Consider the following 6,337-nt stretch of genomic DNA (forward strand, 5'->3'; position numbering starts at 1 on the left):
GGTCACAGGTTCTCATCCTAGTTTCCCTCCCTGCCAAAATGTTGCTGAGGCTTGTCCTTGATGCTAACTACATGTAGCTTTCACACGCAGGATTGAGAGCACGCACTGGTCTCAATTCCTCCTTTGACATCCGTGACTGGTTTTCGTAGGTGCATCTGTCTCATGTACCTGGAGTCATTGTGTTAAACTCTAAGATCCTGGGCTTTTAGGAAGTGGCTCTGATCTTTGTCTCTCTCACCCTGATGTTTTATGAGGATGATGGCCTAACAGGGTCCTGCCAGGTTGCAGAGGGAAGACCTTTAAACAAGATGACTTGTTTAAATACTATATGGTTGGCCAGGTGCAGTGGCTCATGCCTGTAATCCCAGCACTTTGGGAGGCCGAGGCCAGTGGATCACTTGAGGTCAGGAGTTCAAGACCAGCCTGGCCAACATGGTGAAACCCTGTCTCTACTAAAAATACAAATTAGCCAGATGTGATCATGCGCACCTGTGGTCTCAGCTAGTTGGGAGGCTGAGGCACAAGAATTGCTTGAACCTGGGAGGTGGAGATTGCAGTGAGCTGAGATCATACCATTGCACTCCAGCCTGAGCAACAGAGCAAGACCCTGTCTCAAAAAAAATAAAAAATAAAAAAATACAATATGGTATATTTAAGATTGGCTATTATAATATGATCTTCACTGTGGTTAGTAACAGCAATAATAATAATCACCTGCATTTATGTCATGCTTTTATGGTTTCCAAAGAACTTTTATGCACATTTTCTCTTTTTAATTTTCATTTTATTTTTAATTTTGTAATAGATATTAAGTCTCAGACTATTTCTTCTTCATTTAATTTAGCAATAACTTAATCAGACTAGGAAGAAATATTTCAAGGGATAGGTGGATTTGCTTAGTAAAAATTATGTTTATTTTAAAAGCTCTCAGTGATTGTTATCAAACCGTACAGTAGTCTGAGATGCAGAAACAAATGTATGCATCACAATGTTTATCTCTGTGTTACCAAAACAGTAAAAACATGAAATAATCTGGATATTTTACAAGAGTAAATTAAAATCTATTGAGAAGATGAAATATTCTGCTGCAATTGAAAACGGTGCTATGGAAGAATAAGCATTTGGGGAAATATTCACTATGTTGTTGAGTGGGGAAAACCGAATAACAAAAGAGGTATGCAAATATCAATCTGATTTTTTAGTATTTGTTTATGTTGGGATAGAGTCTCGCTCTGCTGCCCAGGCTGGAGTAAAGTGGTGTGATCACAGCTCACTACAGCCTTGAGCTCCTGGGCTCAAGTGATCTTCCCAGCTCAGCCTCTTGAGTAGCTGGGATTACAGGCTCGCGCTGCCACTCCTGGCTAATTTTTGTATTTTTAGTAGAGACAAGGTTTCATCATGTTGGTCAGCCTGACCTTGAACTCCTGACCTCATGATCCGCCAGCCTCGGCCTCCCAAAGTGCTAGGATTATAGGCGTGAGCCCCACCATGCCCGGCCCATTTGTTCTTAACTCTACCTGCATGTCACTGAGGTTGGTGGTTGGAAGGATGACCTTTCTATGACAAGAAAAGGAATCAATCAGGTAGAAATTGTGTTGCAGGACTTATCTTTAGTTCAGCTACAGACAAGTTCTCTGTTCCACGGCCATGAAAATTCGGGCTCGCAGACAATTTGAATGGTCAATAAGACAGGTTTTATTGGGTGAAAAGGAAGAAAAGGGGGAAACAGGGATTCTCACAAGGCCAGAGTCCCTGCTACAGTGCTTCCCGCCTGGCCCTTTGAATCCCAGTTTCCACACAGGAAGAGGAGGAGCCAGGCTCCTCCCTGCTGCAAACTTCCCGAGGCTTCATCTCAGTGGGCAGGCTGGTTGGAGTTTCTCCCACCTGGCTGTCTCAGTTGTAGGTGGAAGAAATAGAAAGGGGAAAATGAGGAGAGTAGGAGGGTGCAATGCTACCACTACAGCTACTTATGTGGGCATCTCAGCCCTTGCAGATCAACCTTTCCCATCTCTTTAATTAGCATGTGGCATAATGACTACTCTCCACACCTCAGCCCATCATGTACTTACTTCATTAAGTAATCGCTGGCACATATGCTGTTGCCTGACTCTTCATGAGGGGCGAGGTGCCAGTTCTGCACCCTAGAGCAGTATCATTTTTCAGAAGGTGAGATTGCTATTGTGGCTGCATTTCCCATGATGTCATGACTAACTCTCTGTCTGCACATGTCCCAGTGACACATCACCCAGCCACAATTCCAGCCCCAGTTTGAAAGTCTTCATAACTCTTTTCCTTAAAAATATTTCTCGGCTGGGCGTGGTGGCTCACGCCTGTAATACTAGTACTTTGGGAGGCTGAGGTGGGCAGATCACGAGGTCAGGAGTTCGAGACCAGACTGGCCAACATGGCCAGTCTCTTCCAAAAATACAAAAATTAGCAGGGCGTGGTGGCACACACTTGTAGTCCCAGCTATTCAGGCAGACAACTGAGGCATTAGAATAGCTTGAACTGGGAGGTGGAGGTTGCAGTGAGCCGAGATTGTGCCACTGCACTCCAGCCTGGGTGACAGAGCAAGACTCTGTCTCAAAAAATAAAAATAATAAATAAATAAAATTCCCATTTTTTGATCAAATGAAAAAAAATCTACAAAGTAGAAAACCCCAAAGACCATAACACTAGATAATAGTTGACCACTAATGCCTGAAATGATTATCATGAGAGATTATTTCTTTGGGTCTAGAAGGCCTTCGTGTAAATGAGAGACTACTATGACCAATTCACTCCTTGCCTACCATCCAGATGCCTTAGCCTCACTGCCAACAAGCTAAGAGATGCTGGCTGAGTAAGGGCCTACTCTGGCTTGTAAGGACCCGTCCAGCTCCAGTGATTTGTAATTCGAAGTAAACTAACACTTTAAAGAGATGAGTCAAGAGCTGCTTGACGGAAAATCACTCCAGGCAAAGGATACCGAGTGCAAAGGAATGACAGGGGGCATACATGGCTGGAGTAGGATGATGATATGAATCACAGGCGATAACATCAAGGAGGTGGTGTGTGTGTGGATGGGGAAGAGGGGACAGGATGTGTAAACCTTTGATAGATTTTGGTTTTTACTCAGAGGGAAGTGGGAAGCACTTCAGTATTTTTTTTTCTTTTCCTTTTTTGTTTTTGAGATGGAGTTTTGCTCTCGTTGCCCAGGCTGGAGTGCAATGGTGCCATCTCAGCTCACCGCAACCTCCGCCTCCCGGGTTCAAGTGATTCTCCTGCCTTAGCCTCCCAAGTAGCTGGGATTACAGGCATGCACCACCAAGCCCAGCTAATTTTGTATTTTTAGTAGAGACAGGGTTTTACCATGTTGGTCAAGCTGGCTTCGAACTGCTGACTTCAGGTGATCCACCCGCCTTGGCCTCCCAAAGTGCTGGGATTACAGGCATGAGCCATCACGCCTGGCAGCACTTAAGTATTTTAAGTAAGGAAATCATTTGATCTGCTGGACATTTAAACAGATTTACAAATGACTGCTATGTTGAGAGAAGACTGTGTGGAGGGCTATGGACAAAGAGAAAGAAAAGTTACAAGGTTGTTGTAATAATCCAAGTAAAGATAATGGTAACTAGAACGGAGATGGTAAAAGATATATTTTCATATACGGTAAAAGATATATTGCTGATAGATCAGATGCAGAACATAGAGAAGTCAAGGATATCTCCACAATTTTAAAATTTTCATTTTATTTTATTTATTTTGAGATGGAGTTTTGCTCTTGTTGCCCAGGCTGGAGTGCAATGGCGAGATCTCGGCTCACTGCAACCTCTGCCTCCCAGGTTCAAGTGATTGAACAGCCTCCCGAGTAGCTGGGATTCCAGGTGCCCGACACCACACATGGCTAAATTCTTTTGTATTTTTAGTAGAGACGGGGTTTGGCCATGTTGGCCAGGCTGGTCTCAAACTCCTGATCTCAGGTGATCTGCCTGCCTCGGCCTCCCAAAGTGCTAGGATTACAGGCGTGAGCCACTGCACCCAGCCTAATTTTCATTTTATCATTTTAATTTTTTTTTTTTTTGAGACAGAGTCTTGCTCTGTTGCCCAGGCTGGAGTGCAGTGGCACAATCTCTGGTCACTGCAACCTCCGCCTCCAGGACTCAAGTGATTCTCCTGCCTCAGCCTCCGGAGTAGCTGGGATTACAGGCCTGTGCCACCATGTCTGGCTAATTTTTAGTAGAGATGGGGTTTCACCATGTTGGCCAGGCTGGTCTCGAACTCCTGACCTCAAGTGATCTGCCTGCTTTGGCTTCCCAAAGTGCTGGGATTACAGGTGTGAGCCAGTGTGCCTGGCCAAATAATTTTAATTTTTTAGAGACAGGGTCTCACTTGATTGCTCAGGCTAGAGTGCAGTGGCACAATCATAGCTCACTGCAGCCTGGAACTCCTGGGCTTAAGTGATCCCTCTGCCCAGCCACCTGCCTAGCTGGGACTACAGGTGCATACAACCACCCCTAGGCAATTTTTTGTAGAAATAGGGTCTCAATATATTGCCCAGGCTGGTCTCAAACTCCTAGGCTCAACCAATCCTTCTGCCTTGGCCTCCCAGATTTCTGGGATTATAAGCATGAGCCACTGCACCCAGCCTGACTCCAAGACTTGATTTGAGCAATTGGAAGGATGGCGTTGTAATTTAAGGAGAGGGGGAAGACTGTGAAAAGGGCGGTGGAGGTGTAATGAATCAGGAATTTAGTTTTGGACTTAATGCTTGATATGCCTGTAGAAACATCCAAGGGGGGATTTTGAATAGCTAGATGAATACACTATATGTCTGGACTGGGGAAATCAGGAGTAGAAATAGAAATTTGGGAACTGTCAACATATAGATTGTATTTAAAACCATGGGAGTGAATGAGGTCACCAAAGGAATGAGTGTATACTTTGAGAAGAAAAGAAGTCTGCTGGGCGCAGTGGCTCATGCCTGTAATCCCAACACTTTGGGAAGCCAAGGTAGGAGGATTGCTTGAGCCCAAGTGTTCAAGACCAGCTTGGGCAACATAGTGAGACCCTGTCTCTACAAGAAATAAAAAAGTATTAGCCAGGCCTGGTGGTGTGTGCCTGTAGTCCCAGCTACTCAGGGCCTGAGGTGAGAGGATTGCTTAAGCCGGGGAGGTTGAGGCTGCAGTGAGCCATGATCGTGCCACTGCACTCCAGCCTGGGCAGCAGAGTAAAATCCTGTCTCAAAAAAAAAAAAAGAAAGAAAGAAAGAAAAGAAGTCCAAAGACTAAGCTAGGGGCACTCACTCCAGAATATAGTGGTCAGGAGGGTAGGTGGGAACTAGCAAAGAACCCACTTCTGAGTTGCTAATGCGGCAGATGGAGAATCAAGAGAAGAGCGGGCCTGGAAGCCAAGTGAATAGAGCATTCCAGAAAGAGGGAGAAATCAATCGTGTCCAATTTTACAGCTAGGCTGAGTAACTGAGAAAGGACTGAAAGAGGACTATAGGACTTACCATGTGGATGCCATTACTAACCTTGTCCAGAGTGAGTGCTCAGTGAATCAGTGAATAAATGAGTGTAACTTTCTCCAGCTATATTTGATCAGGACCCAGTAACTTGGGGACTTTGTTTCTCCAGGAAGGGTTTGATAAATTATTTGAATGAAATACCTTTTCCCTCAGTGTCTAAACTCCTCTTTGGAATTGTAGGTGGTGGAAGATTGCAGAAGGTTCCTAATCTCTGGAGGCCAGGCAGTCTGGAGTTGCCTGTGGTCATTTCTTTGCACTGTTCCACACAGCCATACAATACTCCAATCCCTTCAGGGCGAAGGAGTCATCAACACCTGAAAAACAAATACTATACTCCCAAAATTACAGAAAAACACCTGCAAACTGACTCAAGTGAGTGTAGTTCATTTAGTCAGGCTGGGGGAAGAAACCACATTTTTGAGATAATTAACTCATAGCATTGTTCAATAAAATCTTTTATTGGAAATTGTGATGATTCAAGGCATAGTCCCATAAAATACAGTGAAAAGTTAAATCGAAAGTAGCTGGACCCTGATGTGTTGTTCTCTGAAAGAGGAAGATCCACCTTAAAGGCAGTCATTCTATAGCAGTTCCCATTTCTTAGGTGCTTACTATATACCAGAAACGGTACTAAGAAGTGCTTTATGGACATTTAGCAAAGTGAATCCTCACAACCACCCTATGAGAGTGGTACTAGTATCATTCCCAGATGATAGATGTAATATTAATAAGCTACAGATGAAATGGATGCTTGAAAAGTTTGAAGGGACATCTTAGGAATCAGTTATCTCCCCTGGGGAGGGACCTTCAGGAATGGCCTGATCCCTA

This window comes from Nomascus leucogenys, chromosome 2 (genome assembly GCF_006542625.1).
Source record: "Nomascus leucogenys isolate Asia chromosome 2, Asia_NLE_v1, whole genome shotgun sequence".
NCBI classification, from domain to species: Eukaryota; Metazoa; Chordata; class Mammalia; order Primates; family Hylobatidae; genus Nomascus; species Nomascus leucogenys.